The sequence below is a fragment of the Misgurnus anguillicaudatus genome, chromosome 14 (assembly GCF_027580225.2).
Source record: "Misgurnus anguillicaudatus chromosome 14, ASM2758022v2, whole genome shotgun sequence".
In the NCBI taxonomy this organism is placed as follows: Eukaryota; Metazoa; Chordata; class Actinopteri; order Cypriniformes; family Cobitidae; genus Misgurnus; species Misgurnus anguillicaudatus.
Genome location: NC_073350.2, coordinates 833,059 through 855,037, shown reverse-complemented (window position 1 = coordinate 855,037; position 21,979 = coordinate 833,059). Strand labels below are relative to the sequence as shown.

Below are 21,979 nucleotides of genomic sequence, written 5' to 3'. Positions count from 1 at the left end.
GACAAGTGACTTTTGTGCATGGACAAGTGAAACACAAATTTACTTGTCCGAAGGACAAGTTCCTCAAAAAGTTAATGTCAAGCCCTCAGTGTTTTCTTATTCAATTTTTTTTAGAATTGTAATTTAAACTAGAAAATGCATTTCTGTAGGAACTGCAAAAGTGTGCTTGCTGTGGTGCCGCCGATTTAGTCCCAAAGTAATGTACAAAGTTTGGTTTCAATACGTAAAGCGTTCCTGAGATATAAACTACTTCCTGTTTGGCGACGTAAAATTTTTGGAAAAAAAATGTTATTTTGATGTTGTTCATCCTCACATTGGAGACCCAAATTCATGTACAAAGTTTGGTTTCAATACGTGAAAGCGTTCTTGAGATATAAACTACTTCCTGTTTGGCGGCTTAAAATTTTAGAAAAAATTGTTTTTTTTGATGTTGTGCATCCTCACATTGGAGACCCAAATTCATGTACAAAGTTTGGTTTCAATACGTGAAAGCGTTCCTGAGATATAAACTACTTCCTGTTTTGGCGGCGTCGACGCACATATAGTTTGGGCTGTGACGGACAAACGCTTCCGAAAATCAAAAATCCTTCTAGTAACTTTTGTGAGGCTTGGTCCAAGGATCGTGTACGTCGAGTTTCATGTAGTTTGGACAAAATTTGTGACCTGTGAAACTTTTTTAAGGTTTTGTGTTCTATCCAATATGGCGGAAGAACGACATGGATCTGTGACATCATCTTCTCAAGCAACTTACACCGGTACTGCCCGAATATTTTAAAGTTTGAACGGTGTCTCTGTGTCAAATGGTCTAGTCGCTAGAGCTGACACAAAAAATCTACCCGGGAATAATAATAAGAAGAACTAGAAAATGCACTTCCGGAGGAACCGCAAAAGTGTGCTTGCTCTGGTGCGGTCACTAACGTGATTTGTGAAATGTAAAATTTTAGAATGTTTTTATCTTGTGCATCCTCGCATTGGAGTCCCAAGTTCATGTACAAAGTTTGGTTTCAATACGTGAAAGCATTCCTGACACACACACACACACACACACACACACAGAAATGTATACAGGCTTGTAACCAGGGGTGCTTCCAGCATTTAAGGACATCCGGGGCTTAGCACAGACCATTTTATGTAAATACAGGGATAGCTAGCTAGCCTAGAACCAACAATAACGGCTGTGCTGCACATGTTCAGGGTTCGACATTAAGGCTTGTCCGGGACAAGTGGATTTTTTTGTAGGACAAGTGTAAGAAAAAATTAGTTGTCCGACTCCTCTATGAAAAATCCCTTGCTCTGCCACTGATTAGCAAAACACAAAAAATACATTATATTATAAAACTTTACCCGGACAAGTGACTTTTGTGCATGGACAAGTGAAACACAAATTTACTTGTCCGAAGGACAAGTTCCTCAAAAAGTTAATGTCAAGCCCTCAGTGTTTTCTTATTACATTTTTTTTAGAATTGTAATTTAAACTAGAAAATGCACTTCCGGAGGAACCGCAAAAGTGTGCTTGCTCTGGTGCGGTCACTAACGTGATTTGTGAAATGTAAAATTTTAGAATGTTTTTTATCTTGTGCATCCTCGCATTGGAGTCCCAAGTTCATGTACAAAGTTTGGTTTCAATACGTGAAAGCATTCCTGACACACACACACACACACACACACAAATGTATACAGGCTTGTAACCAGGGGTGCTTCCAGCATTTAAGGACATCCGGGGCTTAGCACAGACCATTTTATGTAAATACAGGGATAGCTAGCTAGCCTAGAACCAACTATAACGGCTGTGCTGCACATGTTCAGGGTTCGACATTAAAGGCGGAGTCCACGATGTTTGAAAAACGTGTTGGAAAAGGAGACGGGCCGACTACCAAAACACACTTATAGCCAATAAAATCAAATCAAATGCCGGTTTGCGTATGTGTGGGGCGGGTCTATCAACAGAAGGTCCAGATTCTATTGGGGTAGGGGCGTGTTTGTTTAGGTGATTTCAAATGTCAACATTGGCTTTCAAACATCATGGACTCCGCCTTTAAGACTTGTCCGCTTGTCCGGGACAAGTGGATTTTTTGTAGGACAAGTGTGAGAAAAAATTAGTTGTCCGACTCCTCTATGAAAAATCCCTTGCTCTGCCACTGATTAGCAAAACACAAAAAATACATTATATTATAAAACTTTACCCGGACAAGTGACTTTTGTGCATGGACAATTGAAACACAAAAACGAAGGACAAGTTCCTCAAAAAGTTAATGTCAAGCCCTCAGTGTTTTCTTATTAAAATTTTTTTAGAATTGTAATTTAAATAATTTTAATTTTTGAGTGAACAATCCCTTTAAAGTGCCCCATTTTCACACACTAGTTTTGTACATAATATACCAAAAATCCTTTAGTACTTAAGATAATCTTAAAAACATGAGACTTAAAGGTGCAGTGTGTAAATTTTAGCGGCATCTAGTGGTGAGGTTCCAAATTGCAACCAAAAGCTCAGTTCACAGCTCACCCCTCGCTTTTGAAATGCATAGAGGAGCTACGGTAGCCACCACAGGACAAACATGTCATGATTTTGTCCATTAAGACTGTAGAAACATGGTGGCACAAAATGCCGACTTCCATGTAAGGGGACCCTCTGTGTATGTAGATAAAAACATCTCATTCTAAAGTAATAAAAACATAACGGCCATATAAGAGCCATATGAAAGATACACCCCTGATAATATAGTTTTGTATATTATTTTGCATTTCTGTCAAGAGATCCTTCTAAAAATTACACACTGCACCTTTAATGTAGGCCAGAGTTCACGTCAAAAAAGCAGCTGCATTTCATTGATCATAAGCTCATTTTTAAAATAAGCAATAGGAAAGAGCGACAGCAGCACTGATAGCCTAATATCGTTTCATTTCTTTACTATTTATGAATATGATTGTGTGTTGAGCGTCTACGACAGGGCTATTCAATTAGTTTGTCATGAGGGCCAGAGATATATCAGTGATGATGACGACATATACATTTAAACATACTCATGTTGTATTTTGAAACTGCATAACAACAAAATCAGTGCATTGTACAATATACTTTTTCTACAAACATGTATTTTCAAACTGCATACAACAAAACTTGTGCATTGTAATATGACCAAGTAGGCTTTATCTACATCCAGACATGTTTGTATTTTGTATTTTAAAACTGCATAACAACATAAGTGCATTGTAAGATACCTGAGTAAGCTTTATTCTACATTTAAAGGTGTAAATAAGAGCCATATCTACTCACTTAAGTACACATAACCAAAAGTTTATAATATGGAACATAAAATTGTTTTATGCAGTTTTTTGTCAAAGCTTATTATTTCACAACCCTTTATTTAAACTACAACCGCCATCTTAATAACTGGCAAACATTAGGCTAGCTTCTAATCAGAGAAATTATACTTTTAGATTTCATCAGGGCAGTAAAATCACGTGTATGTTTGTCAGCGCGATACGCATACAGTGGTGCAGGTGCTGTGCTGTGAGCGATGGCCGATTAACTTACTCGTTTAAATTGCATTCTTTTGTGAGAACGATGACTCGCATAATATTTGAGCCTTTGCTGTATGAGCAAGCACAGGAATCATATTCCTTCTTACCTGAAGATTATGTAAATGGCATATACGCAGTCTTCTGGCAAAAGCTGTGTTTTTAAATGTGTCATACATTTCTGAAAGTCATGACTGTTTAAATACACTTGGCATCACATGCATGATTTAAGGTAAAATGACACTTTTTCGCGTCAATTCACAATCATTTAAACCATGCAGCTGTCATAGAGCCGACGCCAAAAGATCACGCGAGCGAGGACGCGATACTGACGCGCGAGGATTGCGTCTTTACAAACTAATACGTTTACAATGTATTACATTGATGAAAAGGGGAATTAAATTCCCTTATTATCCCAATACACCACACTTGTAATGCCATATATCTCTGTAATAAAAGAAAGGGATTAAAATATGTCTGAATCATATTCCTACCTGTATGTGCAACGGCACGTTCTCCAGAGAGCTTGCGTTGATTCAAGCATTCAGAATATAAAATCCATTTGCAGTTTTGTACACAAAAGTATATGAGAAATATTAATATTCCATTGGATTTAGTATCAAATAATGCTCAATATATATATCGTTTTTTAATACCGTATTCATACAGTCAGGCTGCGTCCGAAACCGCATACTGTATAGTGAATAAGATGAAGTTTTAGGATTTTAAAAATATGTATCCAGGATTCCGCTGTCCATATACGATACGAAGATTGGGTGGCAGCCGAGGTTACTGAGTCCTCCACGGGCTCGCAGCAGAGTCTGAGGCTGTCCCTCTTCTCCGGGGTTCTCTACTTTCTCTTCCTCAGCTCTTCGCTGTATTGTGGCTCTTAAAGGAACACCCGATTCTCTCACAGCTCTTTTAAATTCCATTTTGCCATTTTAACATTAAAACTACATCCCGCCATTGTTATTCAAACTTTTCCACGGAGCCATAGCCTGTTAGCTTAGCTTCTAAAGATGGCTGCCGCTATCTTTACATTCTGTCTAAAAAACACGTTTGAACGTAAAGGCTGCCCTCTACTGGTAAAGGCTAATGACATTTTTTATTTTTACACAGGTTTTAATTGGACATTTTAAAGTGAAAATAACATAATATAGACATGTTACTGCAATGTTTTTTTATCTTGGGCATCTTCACATTGGAGTAAAGAGTTCATATAAAAATTTTGGTTAGTAAATGTTACAGACATATTGAGATTTGAACTACTTCCTGTTTTGGCGGCGTTGACGCACATTTAGTTTGGGCTGTGGCGCGCAAACGCTTCCGAAAATCAAAAATCCTTCTAGTAACTTTTGTGAGGCTCGGTCCAAGGATCGCGTACGTGGAATTTCATGAAGTTTGGACAAAATTTGTGACCTGTGAAACTTTTTTAAGGTTTTGTGTTCTTTCCAATATGGCGGCCGAACGACATGGATCTGTGACTTCATCCTCTCAAGCAACTTACACCGGTACTGCCCGAACATTTTAAAGTTTGAACGGTGTCTCTGCGTCAAACGGTCTGGTCGCTAGAGCTGACACAAAAAATCTACCCGGGAATAATAATAATAAGAATAATAAAACTTAAGAAGAACAATAAGTGTGCTTTTGCAAGCACACTTAATAATAATAATAATAACTAGAAAATGCACTTCCGGAGGAACCGCAAAAGTGTGCTTGCTCTGGTGCGGTCACTAACGTGATTTGTGAAATGTTACATTTTAGAATGTTTTTTATCTTGTGCATCCTCGCATTGGAGTCCCAAGTTCATGTACAAAGTTTGGTTTCAATACGTGAAAGCATTCCTGACACACACACACACACACACACACACACACACACACACACACACACACACACACACACACACACACACACAGAAATGTATACAGGCTTGTAACCAGGGGTGCTTCCAGCATTTAAGGACATCCGGGGCTTAGCACAGACCATTTTATGTAAATACAGGGATAGCTAGCTAGCCTAGAACCAACTATAACGGCTGTGCTGCACATGTTCAGGGTTCGACATTAAGACTTGTCCGCTTGTCCGGGAAAAGTGGATTTTTTGTAGGACAAGTGTAAGAAAAAATTAGTTGTCCGACTCCTCTATGAAAAATCCCTTGCTCTGCCACTGATTATCAAAACACAAAAAATACATTATATTATAAAACTTTACCCGGACAAGTGACTTTTGTGCATGGACAAGTGAAACACAAATTTACTTGTCCGAAGGACAAGTTCCTCAAAAAGTTAATGTCAAGCCCTCAGTGTTTTCTTATTACATTTTTTTTAGAATTGTAATTTAAATAATTTTAATTTTTGAGTGAACAATCCCTTTGAAATGCCATATTTTCACACACTAATTTTGTACATAATATACCAAAAATCCTTTAGTACTTAAGATAATCTTAAAAACATGAGACTTAAAGGTGCAGTGTGTAAATTTTAGCGGCATCTAGTGGTGAGGTTCCAAATTGCAACCAAAAGCTCAGTTCACAGCTCACCCCTCGCTTTTGAAATGCATAGAGAAGCTACGGTAGCCACCACAGGACAAACATGTCATGATTTTGTCCATTAAGACTGTAGAAACATGGTGGCACAAAATGCCGACTTCCATGTAAGGGGACCCTCTGTGTATGTAGATAAAAACATCTCATTCTAAAGTAATAAAAACATAACGGCCATATAAGAGCCATATGAAAGGTCTTTATACACCCCTGATAATATAGTTTTGTATATTATTTTGCATTTCTGTCAAGAGATCCTTCTAAAAATTACACACTGCACCTTTAATGTAGGCCAGAGTTCACGTCACAAAAAGCAGCAGATATAAGCTGCATTTTATTGATCATAAGCTCATTTTTAAAATAAGCGATAGGAAAGAGCGACAGCAGCACTGATAGCCTAATATCGTTTCATTTCTTTACTATTTATGAATATGATTGTGTGTTGAGCGTCTACGACAGGGCTATTCAATTAGTTTGTCATGAGGGCCAGAGATATATCAGTGATGATGACGACATATACATTTAAACATACTCATGTTGTATTTTGAAACTGCATAACAACAAAATAAGTGCATTGTACAATATACTTTTTCTACAAACATGTATTTTCAAACTGCATACAACAAAACTTGTGCATTGTAATATGACCAAGTAGGCTTTATCTACATCCAGACATGTTTGTATTTTGTATTTTAAAACTGCATAACAACATAAGTGCATTGTAAGATACCCGAGTTCTATTCTTATTCTACATTTAAAGGTGTAAATAAGAGCCATATCTACTCACTTAAGTACACATAACCAAAAGTTTATAATATGGAACATAAAATTGTTTTATGCAGTTTTTTGTCAAAGCTTATTATTTCACAACCCTTTATTTAAACTAAAACCGCCATCTTAATAACTGGCAAACATTAGGCTAGCTTCTAATAAGAGAAATTATACTTTTAGATTTCATCAGAGCAGTAAAATCACGTGTATGTTTGTCAGCGCGATATGCATACAGTGGTGCAGGACAGATGCTGGGCTGTGAGCGATGGCCGATTAACTTACTCGTTTAAATTGCATTCTTTTGTGAGAACGATGACTCGCATAATATTTGAGCCTTTGCTGTATGAGCAAGCACAGAGAAAACATTCGTTGTGGCGTTGACTAATGAATATGGATGATCTCTGTTCTTCTCTTCAATGGAGCGGGGCGTGGCTCTTTATAAATAATGCAGTAACATGAGAGACGGTACATCTCCCTCTTTTAATACAGTTAACAACGAAGTACAATATTTGTTTTCGATTTCACTTACACCATTTAAAAGCAGACATTCCAAGCATTATGTAGACATTTATCTTATGTTTCTATGAAAACAATTCGTTAAGTTACAGCTCATTTTTCTGACGTGTTTCTGAAAGGACGTCACTAAGAGAGAGAGCAAACCCGCATTATGTTTATTTTCTTAATTTTGCGAAAAGCACAACATTCTTTTTTTATTGGGAGTGGACAGAAAAAATACTATACACTTTAATGTTTTAAATGATGTATAAATCATATATGTAATTCCAAAATCAGAAGAGTTATCTAAGTGTCTTTGCGGAGTGATTGAAAAATAAAGATTTTGCGGCGCCCGCGCCTCTGTCGACCCAGACTGTGAAATTAATGATAAAAGAAAATATTTCCCTCAGTGATTGACAGCATAATGCAATCAATCGTGTTCCCGTTCAACAGTAGCTAAGCATACGATTTAGATATATGTATCTTCTAACCTGAAGATCATGTAAATGGCATATACGCAGTCTTCTGGCAAAAGCTGTGTTTTTAAATGTGTCATACATTTCTGAAAGTCATGACTGTTTAAATACACTTGGCGTCACATGCATGATTTAAGGTAAAGTGACACTTTTTCGCGTCAATTCACAATCATTTAAATCATGCAGCTGTCATAGAGCCGACGCCAAACGATCACGCGAGCGAGGACGCGATACTGACGCGAGCGAAACTAATACGTTTACAATGTATTACATTGATGAAAAAGGGAATTAAACTTGTCGTGCCATATATCACTGAAATAAAAGAAAGGGATTAAAATATGTCTGAATCATATAATTCCTACCTGTGTGTGAAAATGCACGTTCTCCAGAGAGCTCGCGTTGATTCAAGCATTCAGAGTATAAAATCCATTTGCAGTTTTGCGTCCGAAACCGCATACTGTATAGTGAATAAGATGAAGTTTTAGGATTTTAAAAATATGTATCCAGGATTCCGCTGTCCATATACGATACGAAGCTTGGGTGCCAGCCGATGGTGCTGCGTGCCCCACGGGCTCTATGCAGCAGAGTCTCAGGCTGTGGCCTCTTCTCCGGGCTTCTCTGCTCTCCGTCTTTCTCAGCTCTTCGCTGTATTGTGGCTCTTAAAGGAACACTCGATTCTCTCAACAGCTCTTCTCTATTCCATTTTGCCATTTAAACCTTAAAGAGCACCAATTATGCTAATAAATTGGCACGTTAGCACGTAAATGCAGTATCCCATAGTACATACATGTTATTAAAACTTGAACTAATGCACTGTGAGTCTTATAAATTGCTTACATACCTCACCGATTTCCCACTGTCTGGAAAACGCTCGGTTTAGTTCCTGTCTCCGCCTCCCAAAATGTCTAGTGTAATCGGATTGGTCAGATGACTACTCAACTGTTATTGGTCAGCTGGGTTCGTCGTGTGTTTGAAAGGTTACGCCCCTGACTACGCGTGGGTTGACACCGGTTCTGACTGAGTGTCACAGCCTCAGAGGCAACGTAAACAAGCGTTATATTTCTCTATGGTGTCTGTAGTGTACTGCCTTACCACTTCGAGCTCGATCCAGAGAGTTCAGAAGGCCGTTACGATATAAACGATCTCCGTGAATGAATGCGATTGGATTTAACTTTTTAGGTGTCCTTAGCTCTGCCAGAATGCTAAACGAAGACGAAAATGTGTTGCAAAGACATCCAAAAGGTAATTATAACGTACTACATAACTATATGGAAACACCAAATGTAGCACATAGAAAGTATTTGTTGAAATGATTATAAAACGATTTCACTTGGTAATTTATACATTATTTTACTATAGTAAAATGTATTATAAAAGACTGTTTACATACTCTATTACTGTGCAAACTATATGGAAACACCAAATGTAGCACATAGAAAGTATTTGTTGAAATGATTATAAAACGATTTCACTTGGTAATTTCTACATTATTTTACTATAGTACAGTGTATTATAAGAGACGGTTTACATACTCCATTACTGTGCAAACTATATGGAAACACCAAATGTAGCACATAGAAAGTATTTGTTGAAATGATTATAAAACGATTTCACTTGGTAATTTCTACATTATTTTACTATAGTAAAATGTATTATAAAAGACTGTTTACATACTCTATTACTGTGCAAACTATATGGAAACACCAAATGTAGCACATAGAAAGTATTTGTTGAAATGATTATAAAACGATTTCACTTGGTAATTTCTACATTATTTTACTATAGTAAAATGTATTATAAAAGACTGTTTACATACTCTATTACTGTGCAAACTATATGGAAACACCAAATGTAGCACATAGAAAGTATTTGTTGAAATGATTATAAAACGATTTCACTTGGTAATTTCTACATTATTTTACTATAGTAAACTTCATTATAAAATACTGCTTACATACTATTTTACTGTGCTATGTTTTTACTTATTAGGTTTTAAGGAGAATGCAACAGGTTCCAGGGCCTCTTACCTGCGTGATTCATCATCCAGGTTTTGCACAAATTGTCTAAATCCCTACACACAGAACATTTATTGTACCGACTATAAGCCTTTGAGGCGCAGGACTAGAGTAAGTTTTATTACATTTTTAAACCAATAACACTAAAGTATTATTATAGTAACAAAGTACCCAAAAGAACAAAAGATGTAACTTTAAAGAAAATATAGTAGTCAGTCAAAAGTTTATTTATTACAAATATATATTTAACTGTTAAACAATATACAAATAAACATACTTTAGTAACCATATTGTGCTCTTCTTTCAAAAAATTGTTCAATTCACTTCTTACAGCTATCTATTCAGATAAATGGCATATCAAAGCTTTGTCAGCTGGTGCTATCTAAGACGACACTTTAGGGTTATCATCCTGTCGTGTGTTGTTCTCCAGATATGCTTGGAGCTTCCTGATCGGAATGTTGGCTTCCGACGACCCCTGCACTGAAGATGGCATGCAATCACGTCCTCCTTTGAAGGTCTCTCAAACTGTGATGCCAGGTCCATTGGAATCGGGGTTTCCTTCAGCTTATCTTCAAATACCTCAGCAAACACAAGCCTGATCACATCATCCACATAGCTGTACAAATATTGCAGTCAATAAATCTTTTTGTTTTGATAATTTATTTCCCTGCTTCATACATTAAGTTTTTAATTATGAATGTATTTGAAATAAAACATTACTGCTTACAGTATGTCACTTGTGTGTTTTGGGAACATAGCCTTGTACTTTCCCTCTCCTGCTTTTGTTATGGCTTGGTGACATTGTAATGGATGGCTGCAAGGTACAACCTGTAAAAATATAAATATGCAATTCATTTATTCTAAAAGTAAATACTACTTTACTTTATTTAACACAGTTACTAAAATACTTAAATACCTGCACAGCATTCCAATAAATGGGAAAGTCACATTTTTTGCTGCAAATCTGAAATCTCAGGCTACGGACGGCAAAGGCATCCACTGATGATGGTGATTGAAACATTGTGAAACGATGCTACTGCCTGGGTTCCTATGATTATGCAGAGAAAAAAACTTTGTCATCATCAGTTATACATTTAAGACTGGTAGTGGTTTCACTAGCTAAATACATCATGTGTTACACACCTTTGCTCCTCATATGCCTTGTACTGTGTGTGTAATGATGTTGCATGTTTGCATACAGTGTAGAAGGATGTGTCCAGCTGCGAATCTAGGATATAGACAAATAAAACAAACATGTATTCAGTCAAAAAGACATATTATAACAATAGAGTACAACGATTATAAATCGTTAGACTATTCATTAAAACGTTAATGTATTACATGTTACATGGTCCAACATTAGCAACACACATTACGTGTTTACTTCGTTTTAAAATCTAAGAAAGCTTCAAGTAAAAACAACAGTAAAATACATATCACGTTAAACAAATCATCTGTACTTCGAGTTTCTTGAGTTTGATCATGAGAACAAACTTTACCGGTAACAGTTTAGCTGGAACAGCTTAGCAAGTTTGTAAACACGTCTAAATAAACATCGATAAAAACGATAGTCTGCATAATTCAACACACACGTGTGTAAATATGGTACGTCGTTTATGAAATACATTATTACAACACAAAACAATTAGCTTGCAAGCTTAGCTCTACACATAGATATATATCTGAGCTCTACAAGCACATAATGTTAAGCTCCGGTTACAGGTAACGTAACTTACAGTAAAGGCAAATAATAAACATGAATACTTACAGCCTGTGATCCAGAGGTGCACGGTAATCCAACTTTCAGGAGGAGACGTCGCGCAGCTTCGGTTCATGAGAAGCAGTTATTGTGAAAACTCCGTGAACAACTTCTGACTGGATTTTTCCGGAACCGTATTAAACATGATGTCCTCTGTGTTAGTCCATAAAGTGATATTTTGCCCTTGCATCTAAAGAGACAGCGTCTACTCGAGAGATTTAATCGCTTAAACAATGAAACAAGAGTTTGCAAACAGGGTCAAAGCAGGGACTCCCAACCTCCGCCATTTTAGCTCTCTTCTGACTCAGCGCTCTCCACCCCCGTCTTTGAGGGCGTACCCAAGCCAAGCAGAGAGGGCTGAACTATGATAATGTTGGTCTTATCTACGTCACCAATCCCAGGAAGTAAACTGTTGCCTACAATCCGAGTGTTTTTTGTAGTCCTCGAACGTTAGAGACGATAACTCGCGTCATCGTTTTCTTTGAGGTATGTACTTTTTGAATATCGTTAGCATGTACTAATACACACTTACACACAAAAGGATGTTTAAACACGTGTATCTCATAATAGGTGCTCTTTAAAACTACATCCCGCCATTGTTATTCAAACTTTTCCACGGAGCAATAGCCTGTTAGCTTAGCTTCTAAAGATGGCTGCCGCTATCTTTACATTCTGTCTAAAAAACACGTTTGAACGTAAAGGCTGCCCTCTACTGGTAAAGGCTAATGACATTTTTTATTTTATACACAGGTTTTAATTGGACATTTTAAAGTGAAAATAACATAATATAGACATGTTACTGCAATGTTTTTTTATCTTGGGCATCTTCACATTGGAGTAAAGAGTTCATATAAAATTTTTGGTTAATAAATGTTACAGACATATTGAGATTTGAACTACTTCCTGTTTTGGCGGCGTTGACGCACATTTAGTTTGGGCTGTGGCGCGCAAACGCTTCCGAAAATCAAAAATCCTTCTAGTAACTTTTGTGAGGCTCGGTCCAAGGATCGCGTACGTGGAATTTCATGAAGTTTGGACAAAATTTGTGACCTGTGAAACTTTTTTAAGGTTTTGTGTTCTTTCCAATATGGCGGCCGAACGACATGGATCTGTGACTTCATCCTCTCAAGCAACTTACACCGGTACTGTCCGAACATTTTAAAGTTTGAACGGTGTCTCTGCGTCAAACGGTCTGGTCGCTAGAGCTGACACAAAAAATCTACCCGGGAATAATAATAATAATAACTAGATAGGTACATTTCCTGAAGAAAATGTGAGTGGTGCTTGCCGTGGAAAAATTCTGGGGAACATATATGATTATACTCCAAGCCAAAAGTAAAACGATCCAACTCCTGTGTCTCTACGATGTTCTGATGCGGAGATATAAGGCTTTGTTTACTCTGTTGCTAGGGTACTGTATTTGGTTGCTAGGGGGAAAAATTGGCATCCACTAGTGATTACCCTCCGAGTCACAAGTCAAACGGTCCAACCCCCGTGTCTCTACGATGTTCTGATGCGGAGATATAAGGCTTTGTTTACTCTGTTGCTAGGGTACTGTATTTGGTTGCTAGGGAAAAATTGGCATCCCATAATGATTACACTCCGAGTCACGTGTCAAACGGTCCAACCCCTGTGTCTCTACGATGTTCTGATGTGGAGATATAAGGCTTTGTTTACTCTGTTGCTAGGGTACTGTATTTGGTTGCTAGGGAAAAAATTGGCATCCCATAATGATTACACTCTGAGTCACGAGTCAAACGGTCCAACCCCCGTGTCTCTACGATGTTCTGATGCGGAGATATAAGGCTTTGTTTACTCTGTTGCTAGGGTATTGTATTTGGTTGCTAGGGAAAAAATTGGCATCCCATAATGATTACACTCTGAGTCACGAGTCAAACGGTCCAACCCCCGTGTCTCTACGATGTTCTGATGCGGAGATATAAGGCTTTGTTTACTCTGTTGCTAGGGTACTGTATTTGGTTGCTAGGGAAAAAATTGGCATCCACTAGTGATTACCCTCCGAGTCATGAGTCAAACGGTCCAAACCCTGTGTCTCTACGATGTTCTGATGCGAAGATATAAGGCTTTGTTTACTCTGTTGCTAGGGTACTGTATTTGGTTGCTAGGGAAAAAAATGGCATCCACTAGTGATTACGCGCCGAGTCACAAGTCAAACGGTCCAACCCCCGTGTCTCTACGATGTTCTCATGCGGAGATATAAGGCTTTGTTTACTCTGTTGCTAGGGTACTGTATTTGGTTGCTAGGGAAAAAATGCCATCCACTAGTGATTACCCTCCGAGTCACGAGTCAAACGGTCCAACCCCCGTGTCTCTACGATGTTCTGATGCGGAGATATAAGGCTTTGTTTACTCTGTTGCTAGGGTACTGTATTTGGTTGCTAGGGAAAAAATTGGCATCCCATAGTGATTACACTCTGAGTCACGAGTCAAACGGTCCAACCCCCGTGTCTCTACGATGTTCTGATGCGGAGATATAAGGCTTAGTTTATTCGGTTGCTAGGGTGCTCAAATTTGGTTGCTAGGGGCGTGGCTTGGGAGTGGCCAATTATGTGCCCAATTGTTACACCCCTAGTCACAAGTAAAACGGTCCAACCCCCGTGTCTCTACGATGTTCTGATGCCGAGATATAACTGTTTGAATTTTATGTTGCTAGGGTGCTCAAAAGTGGTTGCTAGGGGCGTGGCTTAGTAAGTCTTTAAGGATCCTGAGAGACTGATTGGATGCCTGAGTAAAATGAGCCCACCCCCATGTCTCTATGACACTGTGGTGCAAAGATATCCATCTGGGCATTTTATAATGGCAGTCTATGGGAGATGTTGCTAGGGTACCCAAAATTGTTGCTAGGGGCGTGGCTTAATAGATCTGAGATGATCCTGAGGGACTGATTGGATGCCCGAGTAAAATGAGCCCACCCCCTTGTCCCTACGAAGCTGCAATGCGAAGATATCCCATCAGGAAAATTTGTATTCCCTTATATGGGCGTGTTCCTTGCCCCATTGACTTTTCATTAGGGCACTTTTGGGAGCCTCTTACACCCCAGGGGTACAGCTTACACCCCAATGTGATGTATGTTCTTACAGAGCCTACCACCCTCTGTAAATGTTGTAACCCACATGTTTCTACAAAATCCACGAGCGGAGCTATGACCCGTCAAAGTTGGGCCCAATGTTAAGTCAATGGGATTTTTCGGGTGGTTTTACGCCCCCCTTTCGGAAATCCTGCACCCGATCCCTTATAAAAGTCATAGCACACCTCTCCTCAATAATCCGGTCAATTTGAGCCCTCTTTCATGGCTCTACGACAAAGCGTGCGGGACGAGTTACGCGCCGAAAAAGTGTCCGGATGTAAGAATAAAATATAATAATAATAATATCCCTGAGGAATAGTAATAGTGATGCCTTGCATAAATGCAAGCACCACTAATAATAATAATAATAATAAGAATAATAAAACTTAAGAAGAACAATAAGTGTGCTTTTGCAAGCACACTTAATAAGAATAATAAAACTTAAGAAGAACAATAAGTGTGCTTTTGCAAGCACACTTAACTAGAAAATGCACTTCCAGAGGAACCGCAAAAGTGTGCTTGCTCTGGTGCGGTCACTAACATGATTTGTGAAATGTAAAATTTTAAAATGTTTTTTATCTTGTGCATTATCACATTGGAGTCCCAAGTTCATGTTCAAAGTTTGGTTTCAATTAGAGATGCTCCGATCGCCGATCAGTGCCGATCACAGAATGGAAGTGGAATGGGAATCTTTTATCTATAATCTAGCAGAGTTTGCACTATTTGTAGAAATGAAACTAACTATAAATTAGGTATATTATTGTTTTAATAGAGAATCAAATAAATAAGCACACCAAATATTTCTTCTTCCAAAGAGAAATGTGCCTTTAAAAAGGTTTATGTCTGTTAAAAGTAATTAAAATAAAACACTTCACAGTCTTTTCTTTACTGTATGAATTAAATATACACGCATTCGTATGAAGTACAACAGTTCTTCACTGATGAATGAACAGAGAGTAATTTTATTGAGAGATGAATTAGGATACTGTAGCTTTAAGACGTGAGAGAGGTCACTCCGTTCACATGCACTGATGACTTCTGTGTATGCGTGCCGCGGGTGTCCGCAAACAAGAGCAGCTGTGAGGAAAATGGAAGTTTAAACCTTCAAAACTTTAAAACGAATGCAAATAAACTTTCGGCATGAGGATGCAATTGTCCGCTATCGATATGTGCTGTATATGCTGTTTGATAGGGATGTGAAGACGCATCACGCTGAGGACCGGAGCGCGTCCTCATAGAAAATACGTATATCTCTGTAAAGGCAGAGAGAGAAATCCAGATCTGCACGTCACACATGAGCAACGGGTTACAAAATGCTCGCACTGTGTAAAATGGTCTCTAATTGCAGCCGCATCAGGAACGCTATGATGACAAAAGTAAACAAAAAGATCGGCTCATCATGAGATCGGCAATTTTAGCGAGTGCCGATCGCGTCATTTAATGCCGTTATCGGACGATTACGATCGGTGGCCGATCGATCGGAGCATCCCTAGTTTCAATACATGAAAGCATCAATATCAGAGAAAGCTCTTATATACACTGACATGTAACATGTTTACTTAAAACATAAGCATTGGACTCTGACATAACATTAGTTTGTGTCCATTGAAACCCGTCATTACTCCCGCTTATGATTAAATGACAGGAGAGGGACTCGTCCACAGACCATCTCCTCAGTAATCTGAAGAGAAGCGGTCAAAAATGGACAAAAAGAGACAGATTTAAATACCAGGTGTAAACGTGATGTGTCTCTCTCGTCCACTTGTGATCCGATCGATGAAAACGCATCTTAATACCAAGTGTAACAGCCCCTGGGATATTTTTCCTCGTGTTGATGAAAAAGGAGTGTCTAAGCTACGTTTATGGTTGCTTGTTGTATGTGATTTTAAGCGGACATATCATGAAAATCAGACTTTTTCCATGTTTAACATAAATCTGTGTGCTTTGACGGATCACAGGCAAGGGACATTGCAAATTGTTCATTTTTTTCATTGCTTTTGCTTTGTAGCTACTGGAAGCCATGTTAACCTTGGCATGACACGGCCGGGCCACCGTACGAGTTAAAACGTGTTACGAATGGGGGGGGGGCTAGAAAGTATTATTCAGTTGGTTGTCATATAGAATTTACCGCTAGATGGGAGTAGATCCTACACAGTGGAACTTTAAGATAATCTTAAAAACATGAGACTTAAAGGTGCAGTGTGTAAATTTTAGCGGCATCTAATGGTGAGGTTCCAAATTGCAACCAAAAGCTCAGTTCACAGCTCACCCCCTTGCTTTTGAAATGCATAGAGAAGCTACAGTAGCAACCACCAGACAAACATGTCATGATTGGAGACAACGTAATAAAAAAGTTTGTCCATTAAGAGCTTCTGTAGAAACATAATGGCACAAAATGGCGACTTCCGTGTAAGGGGACCCTCTGTGTATGTTGATAAAAAACGTCTCATTCTAAAGTAATAAAAACATAACGGTTAATTATGAAAGGTGTTTATACACCCCTGATAATATAGTTTTGTATATTATTTTGCATTTCTGTCAAGAGATCCTTCTAAAAATTACACACTGCACCTTTAATGTAGGCCAGAGTTCACGTCACCAAAAGCAGCAGATATAAGCTGCATTTTATTGATCATAAGCTCATTTTTAAAATAAGCGATAGGAAAGAGCGACAGCAGCACTGATAGCCTAATATAATTTCATTTCTTTACTATTTATGAATATGATCGTGTGTTGAGCGTCTACGACAGGGCTATTCAATTAGTTTGTCATGAGGGCCAGAGATATATCAGTGATGATGACTACATATACATTTAAACATACTCATGTTGTATTTTGAAACTGCATAACAACAAAATCAGTGCATTGTACAATATACTTTTTCTACAAACATGTATTTTCAAACTGCATACAACAAAACTTGTGCATTGTAATATGACCAAGTAGGCTTTATCTACATCCAGACATGTTCGTATTTTGTATTTTAAAACTGCATAACAACATAAGTGCATTGTAAGATACCCGAGTAAGCTTTATTCTACATTTAAAGGGGTAAATAAGAGCCATATCACACTCATTGAGAATTTAACTTATTTACTCACTTAAGTACACATAACCAAAAGTTTATAATATGGAACATAACATTGTTTTATGCAGTTTTTTGTCAATGCTAATTATTTCACGACCTCTATTTAAACTACAACCGCCATCTTAATAACTGGGAAACATTAGGCTGGCTTCTAATAAGATAAATTATACTTTTAGAGGGCAGTAAAATCACATGTATGTTTGTCAGCGCAATACGCATGCAGTGGTGCAGGTGCTGGGCTGTGAGCGATGGGCGATTAACTTACACGTTTAAATTGCATTCTTGTGTGAGAACGATGACTCGCATAATATTTGAGCCTTTGTCTGCTTTGAACTTCGGAGAAACGCCAGGATCTTTTATCTAGTTCACAAAAATCGTTTCCTTTATTAAGACATCTAATGTCATTGTGATCATTGAGCCGAAATATAAGACAACAACTGTCGGAAGAGGAGTTGTTGTAAGCTGGAAATACAATAAATAAAGTTAAAACAGCCATAGAGTCCGTGTTCTCCTAACTCGCCACTGTCAGTCTTCGCATCTTGACGCGGGCAGACCAAAGCGCGAATACACGTGAAGGGGTGACTCGCGCTCTGCATCTCATGCAACATATGCACGCGAATCAAGATTGCGACCCTGTCCTCTTGCTTTCCATGTAAAATCAATGCTTCGCTGAGTGATTGACAGCATAATGATTGACAGCATAATGCAATCGATCGTGTTCCCGTTAGTTAAGCATACGATTTACATATATAGCTTTCTTATCTGAAGATTATGTAAATATACGCAGTCTTCTAGCTGTGGCAAGCTGTGTTTTAATGTGTCATACATTTCTCAAAGTCATGACTGTTTAAATACACTTGGCATAACATGCATGATTTAAGGTAAAGTGACACTTTTTCGCGTCAATTCACAATCATTTAAACCATGCAGCTGTTACAGAGCCGATGCCAAACGATCACTGCTACGCGAGGACGCGAAACTGACGTCTTTACAAACTAATACGTTTACAATGTATAACATTGCTGAAAAACGGAATTAAACTTGTCATGTTATATATTACTGAAATAAAAGAACGGGTTTTACGTCTGAATCCCCGAAACATTCCTACCTGTACTGCACGTTCTCCAGAGAGCTCGCGTTGATTCATACCTTCAGAATATAACATCCATTTGCAGTTTTGTACACAAACGTATATGAGAAATATTAATATTCCATTGGATTTAGTATCAAATAATCCTCAGTATATATAGTTTTCAATAGGCACACACTTAGTTTCGGTCTAGTCACGTGTGAAGGCAAGGCAATTAAACACGCTTGGGCTGCCCTCTAGTGGTAAAAGCTAATGACATTTTTATTTTTATATAGGATTTTATTGGACATTTTAAAGTGAAAATAACATAATATAGACATGTTACTGCAATGTTTTTTTATCTTGGCCATCTTCACATTGGAGTTCCGAGTTCATATAAAAAAAATTATAAAGATATGTTACAGACAATCTGAGATATGAACTACTTCCTGTTTGGGGACTACGCCATAGGTATATTTTGACCTGTTTTGGGCAAATGCTTCCGAAAATCAAAAATCCTTCTAGTAACTTTTGTGAGGCTTGGTCCAAGGATCGTGTACGTGGAATTTCTTGAAGTTTGGACAAAATTTGTGACCTGTGAAACTTTTTAAAGGTTTTGTGTTCTATCCAATATGGTGGCCGAACGACATGGATCTGTGACTTCATCTTCTCAAGCAACTTACACCTGTACTGCCCGAACATTTTAAAGTTTGAACGGTGTCTCTGTGTGAAACGGTCTGGTCGCTAGAGCTGGCCAAAAAAATCTACCCGGGAAAAATAATAATAACTAGAAAATGCATTTCGGGACGAACTGCAAAAGTGTGCTTGCTCTGGTGCCGCCGATTTAGTTTGTGCATCCTCACATTGGAGTCCCAAGTTCATGTACAAAGTTTGGTTTCAATACGTGAAAGCGTTCCTGAGATAAACTACTTCCTGTTTTGGCGGCGTCGACGCACATTTAGTTTTTGCGGTTAACTTATTTACTCACTTAAGTACACATAACCAAAAGTTTATAATATGGAATATAACATTGTTTTATGCAGTTTTTTGTCAATGCTAATTATTTCACGACCTCTATTTAAACTACAACCGCCATTTTAATAGCTGGCAAACATTAGGCTAGCTTCTAATAAGAGAAATTATACTTTTAGATTTCGTCAGGGCAGTAAAATCAGGTGTATGTTTGTCAGCGCGATACGCATGCAGTGGTGCAGGTGCTGGGCTGTGAGCGATGGGCGATTAACTTACTATCTGTCTGATTATTTAGGCTTCAACGTGGCAAACTCAGCCTAGATTCATGAAGATTTTAACAGAGGTGGAAAGAGTAGCCAAAAACTTTACTGAAGTTAAAGTAAAAGTAACTAAATAAATAATTACTCAAGTAGAAGTAAAAAGTATGCAATGAAAATAATACTCAAGTAGCGAGTTACTAGTTACTCATGAAAAAATAAATCTAGATATATGCACACACACGCACACACACACGCACACACACACACACACACACACACACGCGCACACACACACACGCAGTGCCCTCCATAAGTATCAGAACAATAAAGACAAGCTTTTTCTGTTTGATGTGGAGACCAGAAATTGGTAAGATAAATATCAGTATGCCAGAAGTTTAGAATGTCACATTTTATTAACCTTTGTTTATGTTTCAACACATACATGCTTTAACAACAAAGAACAACAGCATTAAATGCTGACTTATGTGTATTGTACACAAATGCACATAAGTGAATCAAACTGATCCTACATATTTTATGCTTTTCATGTGTAAACAGTCAGGACACAGCTCAGTGCCCATTAAAAAAAATAATGTGACAGATTCTGTACTTTTGTCTCATGTTCATCTTTTAATGTTTAGACATTTCTTGACTCCACAACAAACAGAAGAATACTTATGAAGGGCACTTCTACAGTATGTGTAAAACTGCAACATACACCAACAGTACAGAAAAAGAATACAAGCACAGAATAGACAAGCATTTCAAATTAACAAATTAACTTTAGTCTCAATGTTGATGTAGCTTGTAGCTGAAATATCAGACAAGTAAACTGACAACAGTTTTGTATATGTATAAAGTTGGAATCTCCTAAGATGGTCTGAGGACATTGACAGTTTACACTATAACAAAACTCATGTTTTCTTACGTTGTCATGTCACGTGTGTTTTGTGAGAATCACTTACATCATACAGTACATTAAACAGCGAATCAGACGTCAATCATCGAATTCATGGATCATGGATTTTCTTCAATCTGTGCTACAGTGTTTCTGGAGGTTGCACGCGTTTAACTGTGTCTGACGACGAACAGGTCGGCGGTCGCGCGTATGTAATGGCGGGTACATGTGTGAAGTTTTGCTTTTAGTTAAAAGATTGGTAAATTAATTTCCACGTCACCCAACACTGGTTATATTCTGCGTGTTTCTACATAGGTTACGAGTAAAACAGCTTCGGACGATTCCGTGTTTGAAGCGATCTGAACAATTAATTCAAACTGATTCGCGAACCACTTTAAAACATTTGGCCCATTCGCTTTGTAAAGAGTCGACTCAAAAGACTCATTTATTTGCAACACTTTGTAATGAAAACGACTCAAATGAGTCATTAATCCGCGAATGCGCCAGAAACACAAGATAGCAATTTAAAAATAAAATACAAATTTCGTAATTAATTAAAATACCGATGCCAAACGATCACTGCTACGCGAGGACGCGAAACTGACGTCTTTACAAACTAATACGTTTACAATGTATTACATTGATGAAAAAGGGAATTAAACTTGTCGTGCCATATATCACTGAAATAAAAGAAAGGGATTAAAATATGTCTGAATCATATAATTCCTACCTGTATGTGAAAATGCACGTTCTCCAGAGAGCTCGCGTTGATTCAAGCATTCAGAATATAAAATCCATTTGCAGTTTTGCGTCCGAAACCGCATATTGTATAGTGAATAAGATGAAGTTTACGATTCTAAAAATATGTATCCAGGAATCTGTCCATATACGATACGAAGATTGGGTGGCAGCCGAGGTTACTGAGTCCTCCACGGGCTCGCAGCAGAGTCTGAGGGTGTCGCCTCTTCTCCGGGCTTCTCTGCTTTCTCTTCCTCAGCTCTTCGCTGTATTGTGGCTCTTAAAG

General features: G+C 38.1%; 2 long non-coding RNA genes across 2 annotated transcripts; one reads left to right on the top strand and one right to left on the bottom strand.

Moving 5' to 3' along the window:
• The first annotated feature begins 8,554 nt into the window (after positions 1-8,554).
• Positions 8,555-10,392, top strand: LOC141369426 (uncharacterized). Its single transcript, XR_012373089.1, has 3 exons — positions 8,555-9,048; positions 9,796-9,932; positions 10,252-10,392. It is a non-coding gene; the product is annotated as an uncharacterized lncRNA (long non-coding RNA).
• LOC129433916 (uncharacterized) lies at positions 10,028-12,137 on the bottom strand. The gene is made up of 5 exons (XR_012373088.1): positions 11,590-12,137; positions 10,965-11,049; positions 10,738-10,869; positions 10,549-10,649; positions 10,028-10,437 (listed from the first exon to the last, which is right to left on the bottom strand). It is a non-coding gene; the product is annotated as an uncharacterized lncRNA (long non-coding RNA).
• Between the last annotated feature and the right edge of the window lie 9,842 nt (positions 12,138-21,979).